At 41.2% G+C, this 12,030-nt stretch overlaps 1 pseudogene; it reads right to left on the reverse strand.

Annotated features, from left to right (window-relative positions):
• Window positions 1-4,238: 4,238 nt before the first annotated feature.
• LOC143640317 (putative ribosome biogenesis protein RLP24 pseudogene) lies at window positions 4,239-4,959 on the reverse strand (annotated as a pseudogene).
• Window positions 4,960-12,030: the final 7,071 nt, after the last annotated feature.

Raw genomic sequence — 12,030 nt, forward strand, 5'->3', positions numbered from 1 at the left:
TGGTGTGTGGGATAGTGAAATCAGCATATCCATCAACACACTCCCTGCTCATCATGTACAGGGAAGGGCCAGTGGCTCCAGTTCCACATCAACAGCCTCTGGAGGCTCCCTGGGCACCGGCTCCCAAATACCCAGAGGGAGGGACATCCCCCCAGTCCCCTCCTAGCTGCCACCAGGCAGCCCCCAGGAGCTCTGAGGGACCATCATGAAGGGGACTCCTTACTACACAGACTGCCTTTGATTTGGGGGACAGTGAGTGGGACCTGTTGGTTGAACTTGGTGTGACAAGGGTGGGCATCCTGGGTCCACCCCCATAGCCGGAGGCCTGCTTAGGAGCCTCCCCAGTGTTCCTCCCACTTGTCAAGTGAGCATGTCCAGACATGGGGAAGTAGGATGTGCTCCTAAAAGCATGTCTGAGGAGGTGAGGCTAAAGTGCAGGGCCCTCTGCTCATAGGAAGGGACAGACAGCACATGGCTTAAGAACTGGGGATTAGACTCAGGGGCACTCAATCATTGAGCCACATTCCTAGCTCTTCTTATATTTTATTTAGAGATAGGGTCTGGCTAAGTTGCTTAGCATCTTGCTAAGTTGCTGAGGCTGGCTTTGAACGTGCAATCGTACTGCCTTAGCCTCCAAAGCTGCTGGGATTATAGGCCTGAAGGACATAGCCTTTTTGTTGGGAAAACCTGGGTTCTATTCCCTGCCCTGCCACTTGCTACCTTGGAGATCCTGGACATGTGGCTTGGCTCTTCTGAGTCTCACTCTACCTATCTGCAAAATGGGGGTAATATCTGTAGCCCCTCTTTCAAGACTCTGTAAAGATTCACATGGATTTTATGTGGTGACTATATCCCACATAGCAAGCACTGGACTAATGCATGCCTTTTCATAAAAGTATTTCAGATTCAAAAACACACATTCCTGGTAATCCCAGTGAATCAGGAGGCTGAGGTAGCAGGAACAAAAGCTTCAGGTGAGCTTGGGCAACTTAGTGAGATCCTCAAAATAAAAAATAAAAATAAAAAAGTAAAAAGGGCCAGGGTTATAAGGCTCAGTGATAAAGACACCTGTGGGTTTGATCCCCAATTCCACAAAATAAAAAAAAATGATTTCATGAAATGTCAGGCATATTGCAGAGATGCAGTAAATATTCTTTAGATTGATGCTTGGCTTTCAGCAAGAGTCAAGTTGCAGCTGCCTTTAGTCTGAGTATTTTGTAGGTGCTCCGTGGTAGCCTAAGGTTTACCATGTTTCCTGGGCCCTGGCAGCCTGGACACCCTTTGCCTCTTCACTGGAGGGTCACCAGGGGTTTTTGAAATGACCCTGTGGATGGGGTAAAGGGAGCAGGTTCTGTCCAGGGTGAGGTCCCTGGGAAGCTTTTAGCATGGGTGTGTTAATGCAGGCTGGGAGGTCAGGAGCCCCATGCCAGCCAATGAGACCTGAAAGCTTAGTCCCAGCCTGGAAGAAGGCTAAGGGCAATGTGCCAACATGAGGCTGACCTGAGCTTAGTTCAGATGTTGCCATTTACTGGCTGCGTGGCTACAGGCTTCTCTCTGGTCTGTGAAATCGGGCTCATGTTGTCTTCTGTGCTCATCAACCAGGTTGGGGTTGAGGGTGCAATGATATAGAAAGAATGTATAGATACAATGGAGTGTGGGACACAAGTGTCCTGGGAAATCAAATGAGAACTTCGAACATCATTTACAGAAGGCAGCAGAGTAAAGAGGAAACCTTGAACAGGGGCTCAAATCTTGGTTCTGTAACTTTGGGGCTGTGTGACCTTAGGTAAGTTACAGAAGTTACAGAACATCTCTGAATCCTCATGAATTCCTCATGTGAATGCGTACTCTATTATCATGAAGGCATAATACTCTTTCCCACGCTATTGCCCACCTGGGACTCGCTGTGCTCCAGGAGAAAACTTCTCTGGCCAGAGCCTGCCACCACAGAACATGGTCTGTCCTTCTCTGACCCCAATCCACAATGTCACTTGAAGCAGATGGAATGAGAGGGGCAAGCTAGGGACGAGCTGTGGAAGCTTGGTTGGATGCCAGGGAGCAGTGACAGTAAAGTGAGGTCCTGCCTGCCCTCCTGGTGGTCGTGCTCTGGCAGAGGGGTGCATGTTGGAACATACGCTAGAAAGAGCAAACAGGCACGGGAGGGGATAGGTGTGGCAGGAGGCTGTTCTGGTTTGGATGTGAGGGGTCCCCAAAAAACTTAGCTGTGAGACAATGCAAGAGGGTTCGAAGGACAAGTGATGGGGTTGTAAGAGTCTTAACCCCTCAGTGAATTAATCCCCTGATAGTGATTGACTGAGTGGTGACTGAAGTGGTGGGGTGTGGCTGGGGAGGAGGGTCCTGGGCCAATTATTTGGGATATATATTTGTATTTGGCAAGTGGAGCCTCCCTCTGCTTCCTGATCATCATGTGAGCCCCTTCCCTCTACCACACTCTTCCGCCATGAGGTTCAGCTCACCTCAAACCTTGAGGAATGGAGCCTGCTGTCTGTGCATTGAGACCTCTAAAACCCTGAGCCCCCAATGCAACTTTTTCCTCTCTATAATTCTTCTGGTTGGGTCCTTCCATAGTGCAGCAAAAAAGCTGACTAAAACAGAGACTATTTTCAATCAGGTGGCAAGGAAATCTTCCCATTTGGTGGCACAGGATACAGAGGAACAGACTGACCCAAGGTCAGCCAGCAAGGTTCTGAAATATTCCAGAGGTCTGGCCCTCCTCTCTGCTCCACGCTGTGTCCAGGGTCCACTCACACTTTCTCCATGGCCTTGTCCTACTCGTGCCCACACCTCTGAAGGGACAGCCCAGCTGGCTAGCCCTTTCTTCTCTCAGGCAGCCGAAGCTGCTGGGAGGATCTGAACTCCAGCCAGCCACGGCGCTCTCGGGTCCGTCCCTGCCCAGTAGTGGGGAGGAGGCTCAGGACCCTCTCCTCAGGGGGGGCATGTTGGGGGCCAGGAACTTACAAAGGCAAATAATGTCTGGGTAAACATTGGCTGCTGATAGCTCCAGCTGTGGGTGCCAATGATGTCCCCTTGGTCCAGATGTTGGCCTCACCCACCTCCCTCCTGTGGCAGTACATTTGAGGAGAACCTTGTAGGCCAGCGGAGAGCAACACAGAATGCGGGGTGGGGAGGGGGCTGGCAGGGCCACCCAGCACAATCCATGCACAGCTAGCCAGCATAGTCCTCCACCTCCAGGGTTGTCCGGACAGCAGGGGTCACTCCTGGGCTGAGAGTGTACCAGGGAAGATGGGGCCACAGCCTCCCCTGTCCAATGTCCCAGATTTCCTGGCTGGGAATGAAAACTGAATCCAGAGGTGGAACCAATGCCAGGACCCTATGCTCTCCCAGGATAGAGTGAGCTTCTTGTCCCTGGAGGTTTGTCAGCAGGGTCTGCACCTTCAGAGCTGGCGAGAAGCAGGCTACTCAGGGCATTGGAGAGGGTTGGGACTAGAGCCTTCTCTTGGATTCTTTTTTTTTTTTTTTTTTTGCTAAGCATAAATTTCTCTTTAATTAACTATATTTCCTAATAAAGTAGTATGTGTAAAGAAAGTTATTTTCTTCCAAGTAAAAATACCTCATATTTTTTAGTATATTTAAATAATATATAGGCACACACTAAAAATGTTTTTATTTTATGTACAAATGGGCAGATGTTATACTCATAAATTCTATATTCCATAACAATTAAGAACCTGTTTTTAAAAAGAAAGAAAACTCCGCAACAAATTTTAAGACACTAGGATTTCTTTGCTTCTACATCAGGGGAGGGGGGAGGGAGCTTGCTCTACCAGGAATCACAAATTAGAACTGAGTATTCTCTAAAGCAGAAATAATATAGTGCCATTTCAAATAAAGATTAGTCAGCTCTCCTCACAAACACTCACAACTACCTGCCAACAACAGGTAAACCAGGTCAAAACAGCTTAGCATAACTAGGCTTCATGGTATTTGGCCATTATGCTCCTTTAGGCTAATAAATCAAAACAGAAAATACTAAAATAAATGATTTTGAGATTGCCATACATTTTGAGATTGTTGTATCCTCCCTTCTATAACATAATAAAGGGAACATTTTACTGCAAAGAAAATTTGATTTTACCTATCACTGGCCATAAATTTTTGTAATTACTTATTAAATAAATGCTGCCTATTGCCATTATACAAAAGGCATGACCATTCTGTCCACAATCCACTTGTGCATTTACAAAGAGAATTTTCATGATTTACATAAGCATGTCTATCAATGAAGACATTACAATGAGGTGCAATCTAACATCCATAATCTGATGCTTTGCAGATAGCAATGTAGAACAGTATTTGTAATCACCTTTCACTTCAGTGACCTTATATAAAAATTAATTATTTAGAATTAAATTCTAAGTCTCCAAAGGAGATTTTCAAATGTACACATAGAAATGATTATAGAGTAAGATTTTTAAGAAACATCCTCCATGTCCACATCCTGTTGTAACTGCTGTACCATTTTTTCTTCCAGCTGCTTTCCTTTGCCTGCAAGAGGGGCTCTGATAAGATGGATGTTTTGCTTGACTTCTTTAATGTCCTGAACTTTCTGTAGCTCTTTATTTTTCTTCAATCTGTTCACTATAAATTTAGCTTGGCGTTTCTGTTTGATCTCTTCAACTCTCTTCATTGCATCAATAGTTTTATTCCATAGTTCTTGCTGGTATTGGACAGGTTCATTTCTACGTTTTTCAAATTCAAATGAGTTATCCACTGTAAGCTCTTTGCCAGCTGCTTTCCAGAATGCTTTAGTCCACCTGACCTTGCGAGGATTACGCTTCTTTTTAAAGTTCTTATGACATTTGGATTTACAGAATCTGAATACCTTGCAATCATTGCGGACGAACATCATGCCGTGGCCGGGGTAGATGGGCCCTGAACAGAAATAACACTTCTCCATACGCATGTTGAGGCCGCGTGGGTCCCCACTGACCTTCTCTTGGATTCTTGTCAATTGCCCCACCCCTGATCCTGAAGCCAACAGGGTGCCCAGTCCACCCTCCCCTCCAGCACCAGGAGAGTCTAGAACTTGCTTCTTCAAATCTCCCTTCCCTGAGTGGGTCAATGTCTTGATGGGACCCTCCCCCGCCCCAGGTGCACACCGACACTTCTCCTAATGCATCCTGGCTGGCCGGCTGGGAGCCACAGACGACATGTCACATGAGGGGACATAAGGGGGCTCTAACATTTCCCACGCCTGGGCTCCTGGGCCCCCAGCATTCATGATGGCTGATTTCAACATGAAAGGGCCCCTTGAGAAGGAGAGCCTCCCTCCCTTTTCCCCTCGCCTCTGCTAAGCCCCACTCTACAGCTAAACACTGTCTGAGCCTCCCTCCCTCTGGAGCACCCTCTCACTCACCTGCCAAGCCTTCCCCAGACTGCTGCAGCCTCACCTCGCAGCCTCTGCCAGCCAGGATGAGAATCCCAACGTGGGGTGGGGGGCTCAGGGCTCCATACTGCAGAGGAGAAAGGGGGGTCAGTCTGTCCTAAAGGTATAAGCCATTTGGCCAACCATAGGCCAGAATGACTGAATAAATCTCCGTGGGTGCTTTAATGCTCTGAGGACAGGAGGTCTCCCAATCTCAAATCCAAAGACAGGCAGAGCAGTGAAATTTCCCATGAGGCCTTCCAGGCATCTGCCCTAAATTTTCGAAGTGGCATTTTTTTAAACCTTTTATTTTGACCTAATTTTAGATTTACAGAAAAGTTGCCAAAAATAGAACAGATAGCTTCAGTACACCCCTCACCTAGCCTTCCCTAATATTCACATCTTACATAACCCTAGTAAATGATCAAGCCTGAGAACTTATCCTTAGTTCAGTACAATCACCTGAACTTCACATCTTATTGGATGCTGGGTACAGTGGTGCATGTCTGTATTCCCAGCAGCTCAGGAGGCTGAGACAGGAGGATAGGGAATTCGAGGCCTGCCTCAGCAAATTAACAAGGCCCTAAGCAATTTAATGAGACCCAGTCTCAAAATTTTAAAAAAAATGAAAATAAAAAAGGGCTGTGGATGTAGCTCAATGGTAAAGCAGTCCTGAGTTAGATCCCCAGTACCTAAAACAAAACAAAACAACTCTTATTGGAATTTCCCGTTTTTCTACTAAGATCTTTTCCTGCTTCCATCACCCCATTCTGGACACCACACTGCATTTAGTTGTTATTTTTCTTTTGTGTCCCTGATCAATTGGTTGCCGCAGTACTGCTGCAGCAAAATAACCAGGGGGTGACGAACAACTTGTGTAGATTGATACAGCAGGAGTGGGAGCCATTTATTGTAGGACAGGAGGGGTATATATACATTCCACACAGATTATCTTAATTAACATATACTAGATACAGCAGTCAACGAATCACAGTTAATGGCTTGCTGGTACCATCTCACAAACCACTCCCTCTGGCAAAATGCCAGGCGCCATCCTGACTTGTTTACAGACCTTAACATTGGTGACATTCCCTCAGTCTATACTCATCTTTCATGATCTTGACAGCACTGAGGAATAAGTGTTTTGTAGAACTGTGGGTTTCCTTGTGTTTTCTCAAGATCAGAGGGAGGCTCTGCAGTTTTGGCAATACCACAGAAATGGTGGTGGTTCCTTCTCAGCTCACCATATCAAGAGGCTCATGTCTCCAACATGTTTGATTACTGGTGGTGATGACCTTGATCACTTAGTTAAGTTGATGTCTAAAGGGTCTATCCACTATAAAGTTACTATATTTTTCTTTTGAATTAATACATATCTTAGGGAAAATACTTTGATATATATGTGCAACTATTCATAACTTTATAATTTAATTTTCACATATATCTTTTTTAATTTCTTTGTTTAGTTGTAGATAATTGTTATACCTTTATTTATTTTATGTGGTGCTGAGGATTGCACACAGTGCCTTACACATGCAAGGAAAGTGCTTATCACTGAGTCACCACTCCAGTCTGACACAAGTATATCTTTATCATACAATATAGTAATTTGACACATATATTGATAATAATGGTGTAATTATCATTTTGCCTCCTCAAATACTTATCATTTCTCATTTTGTTTATCACATTTATTTTCTTCTAGTAATTTTGAATCATATCATATATTGTTGTATATATAGAATAGAACACAAGAACTAGTTAATCCTACCAGTGTTTGTGCCCATTTCAAAATTTGCCTACATCTAAAGATTCCAAATGTTCGGCACGTTTTTTTAAATATTCATAAAATGTCAAATTATTTAAACATAATGAAAATGATGCCTGTAATCCCATCAGCTTGGGAGGCTGAGGCAGGAGGATCATAATTCAAATCCAGCCTCAGCCACTCAGAAATGTCCTAAGAAAATTAGGAAGATTCTGTCTCAAAATAAAATAGATAAAAGGGCTATTGATGTGGCTCAGTGATTAAGTGTCCCTGGGTTTCATTACAGGTGCAAAGAAAATAAATAAGTAGAATAAATAAAATAAGTAAACTGCTTATCCACAGAAAAACTTGGAAGAATCAAAACACTCTTTTAAACAAAAACGTAGACATCAAAGTGTATATCACGAGAGACTGGGATTTTGCCTCAGAGGTAGAGTGAGCAACTAGCACATGTGAGGCACTGGGTTAAAACCTCAGTGTCACATATAAATTAAATAAAGATATTGTGTCCACCTACATCTAGAAAATAAACATTTAGAAAATAAATACTTTTAAAAGTGTATATCATTATTTTTTTCAGTTAAAATGTTTCATTAGTGATTAAATAAATACTTTGATCAAAATCAAACCAAAGTTGCATATGGTCAATGCAGTTGAAAATTGTACTAGATTTTTTTTTCATTAGTGAATATGACTCTCATGGTGAGGGTGTTGAATCCTGCAGAAGAGCAACAGTTACTGGTTTGGTTTGGTCTCAAATAAATTATGGGATGATCCCCTGGTTTATGTTGTAGCTAGTGCATCCATGGTTACTTTGCAAAATTCTGTGGTGAATAGATGCCTTGGAGGACCTAAAATTCTCTGTGGAGAGTGAATTTAGGCTAAAATATTACAAGCTTAGTGAGTTTAAACTGAATTTATTTTCTCCCAATAATCTGAGGCAACAACTCAGTTGTTACAACCTCCATGGAAGATGTAGGCAGGCCTACCTAATATCAATTTATTGGTATTTTTTTATCACTCAGCATAGCTCCATCAGTTGACTTGTAGGTATGATGTGAAAAGCAGCATGAAGAAAAGTAAAACCTTCTGCATAGATTAAAAGAAAAAAAAGGGACTCATGGACAAGCTGAATCCTGCTTAAAATAGTATGAAGGAACTGTCATTCGTAGAAAATGGCAGGATACAGAAAGTTCTTTTCATTATCTCCACCCTAATAAATGCTTAAAAAAAAGAAAAGATCACCCAGTCATTTCTAATGGAAGAATAACCTTCTCTGGAACAAAGACTAAGTGAGTAAATATCCAAATATCGATGATGTGGTGATGGAAATGCAAACATACTGACATTCATTAGAGGTCAGGAGAGTTACATTACAAGGATTTTTTTTGATTCTTCAAAAAAAGACAAATGCTGTGTACTGATGTTTATGTGGGCTCTTTCTCGTCCAGCAAGGGGTTTCACGGAAAATTGTAGAAGAGACTGTGTCTGTGAAGTCACTAATAAAGACCTCTGGACATCAAGCAGGAAACAGGTCCCATTTTATTGTGAAGTTACCATGTATATATACTCAGGCAGTAGCTTAGCAGATTACAGGCAGCCACCAATGCAATTTCTGCAGTGACCAATCAAGGAGTGAGCAATGGAGCAAGAGCAGGGAATTCAACACATAGCCTCATGCGCAGGGCTGTGCCAAAGGGGTAAGTATTTTGCTCTTCACAAGACCTAGCATGGGATAGTGTGTTGCCACCCAGGCACTCTTAATGTATGCCATGAAGGCAGTATTCCATGAACTTGACTCTAAGACATCATTGTGGCCTCGCCTCTCTAAGATTTTTTGAGGTTCAAAGTTTTGCCATACTTCTGGTCTCTTTCAGATGAGATCATTGTGGTCAGGTGATATAGGGGTGCATCCACCTCATTACAGGAGTTTTGCTACCTTTACATGGGGACACAGCACCAAGTCTGCTTATAAATAATTGATGCTTGAAGTCTCCTTGGACTTGCATTGTTTAACAGAGATCATTAAGTTATCACTTTCTGGCAGTAAAATCTCATCTATCAGCAATAAGATAAATATGGTGTACTAAAGATTAAACACTTTCATTCAAAATTAAATTTAATCAAACTATGTTAAAGATAGCATTTTGTAATTATTAGTTTTATTAGATGTATTATTTGGTAATTTATGGTATATATTCCCCCATTGTGACAGAACAGCTAGTTCAATGACCTTTTGGGCCTTCTTTGCCTCAAGAGAATCCAAGTTATGTGCAGCTCTGACTTGAGAGCATGTCAGCAGGAGGAAATCTCCTGTCTGTTCTTGAGGTCTGTGAAGGGTCTTTGCCACAGCTTCAGTAGAATTTTATGTTATAATCGAGCAAAAAAGTGCTCACATTCTGTACTGTTCCCAAGTGGGTTGTTCTTTACTTCCTCAAAAAATATTTCTGAAAATATTCTTTTAAAAAACTGTTTATCATTGAGGGGTTTATTGGCAGAAGCCATATGGAGATGTGATAATTTTTAAAAATTCAAGGTCTTTTTTAGAGAAAAATCCCCACATAAATGTAGAGGGCTTTATGTTATTGTTATTGTTGTTGGTGGTGGTGGTTTGTGTCTTATTTCAGCAGCATCCCCAGCTTATAACTAAGTGGGCTTGAGTCATGTTCTACTAGGACCTGTTATGAAAACACCCCTATGTCCCAGATGTTGGAGTCTGCTGGAGCAGTGTTTTTCTAACTGTGGTACCAATGCCAGCAGCTTCATACTCATAGGATGGCTATGAATTCCCATGCACAAGAATTATCTGGAGTGGCCGGGGTAGTGGTTTCTTGATTGGCTAGTTTCCTCGTTAGCCTAGAAGGTAAGAGGGATTCTGAAAAATGACACCATAAGAGTCAAAGGCCTTTACCAGAATGGGAGGGGGCCTTCCAGGGAGGTGCTTGAAATCCTGTGATTGGAAGAGGCCAGGTAAAACCTGGTGGATGCTCTAAAACAGAATTCATTAATGTAGCACCTGATAGCTGTATCCACACCACTCTATTTTATTTATTTCTTTATTTATTCTTTTTTAACAAAAAATTTATATTGGAACACAGTTAGCAAGGTATTTGTTGAAAGGTACTAGATTTGAACTCTCAATAGGTCATATTATCCATAATATTTGCTCCTGGTGATTTATAGAACATCATCATTCAATAATTTTCACGATTATGGAAATGTTCTGTGTCGATCGTGCCTAATTCAGTAGCTTCAAGCACATGATATTTTGGCATATAGATCCTGTGACAAAAAAGCTGAGTTTGTCAATTTGATGGATTACATGGACAATGGCCACAAGATTGGGGAGCACCATTCTAGGACACCAAGGCAGAAAGTGGAAGCATTTTCTCTAAAAACTGGAATAAGACAGGGATGCCCATTTCCACAACTTCTATTTAACATAATTCTTGAAACACTGGCCAGACCAATTAGACAAATAAAATTAATTAAAGTCATATGGATAAGTAAGGAAGAACTCAAATTAGCACTATTTGATGACAATATAATTCTATACCTAATAGACTCGACACATTCCACCAGAAAAGTGCTAGAACTAGTAAATGAAGTCAGTAAAGTACCAGGATACAAAATCAACACCCATAAATCAAAGGCATTTTTGAATATCAATAAAAAATCTTCTGCAAAGAAAATGAGAAAAACTACTAACTTTGAATAGTATAAAAATTATAAAATCCTTGGGAATCAACATAACAATAGCTGAAAGAACTCTACAATGAAATCTACAGAACCCTATGGAAAAAAGATCAAAGATGACATGAGAATATGGAAAGATCTATTTTTTCTTGAATAGGCAGAGTTAATATTGTCAAAATGACCACACTACCAAAAGCACTATACAGATTTAATGTAATTTCAATCAAAATCCCAATGACATTCCTCAGAGAAATAGAAAAAGCAGTCATGAAATTTATCTGACAAAATAAGAGACCCAGGATAGCTAAATCAATTTTTAGCAAGAAGAGTGAATTAGGTGGCATCTCTATACTAGACCTTAAACTATGCTACAGATCAATAATAACAAAAAACAGTATGGTATTGGCAACAAGATAGACTTGTAGACTAATGGTATAGAATAGATAACACAGAGACCAATGCCCATAATTAGTGCTCTCTTATATTTGACAAAAAGCATAAAAAAAAATGTACATTGGAGAAAACGATATCCTCTTCAAAAAATAATGATGGGAAAATTGGAAATTTATATACAATAAAATAAAATTAAACCCCTATCTCTCACCATGCAAAATACTCAACCCAAATTGAATCAAGGACCTAAATATTGAACCAGAGACATTGTGTATATTAACAGAAAAATAGGCCCAAATCTATCTGGTTAGTGCCTGACTTTCTTAATAAGACTTCAGAGCACTATGATTTATATTAAGCAACAATAAATACTATGGATCTAAATTAAAAAGGTTCTTTTCATCAAAAGAAACAATTGGTTAAGTAAATAGGGAGCCTACTAATGGGGAACAAATTCTTACCACATGCACATCAGATATAGAACTAAGTTATAGAATATATAAAGAACTCAAAAATCTGCAAACCAAAACAACAATAACCCAATCAACATATGAGCCAAATAACTGAACAGACAATTCTCAAAAGATGATATGCAATCAATTGACACACATATAAAAAATTGCTCAACATGTCTAGCAATTTGATAAATGCAAATCAAAACTACTCTGATTTCATCTTACTCCAGTCATTTAAGAAAAAAAACAACAATAATTGTTGGTGAGGGTGTGGTAAAAGGCACACTCATACAATGCTGGTGGGACTTCAA

This window comes from Callospermophilus lateralis, unplaced genomic scaffold, assembly GCF_048772815.1.
Source record: "Callospermophilus lateralis isolate mCalLat2 unplaced genomic scaffold, mCalLat2.hap1 Scaffold_181, whole genome shotgun sequence".
Taxonomy (NCBI): domain Eukaryota; kingdom Metazoa; phylum Chordata; class Mammalia; order Rodentia; family Sciuridae; genus Callospermophilus; species Callospermophilus lateralis.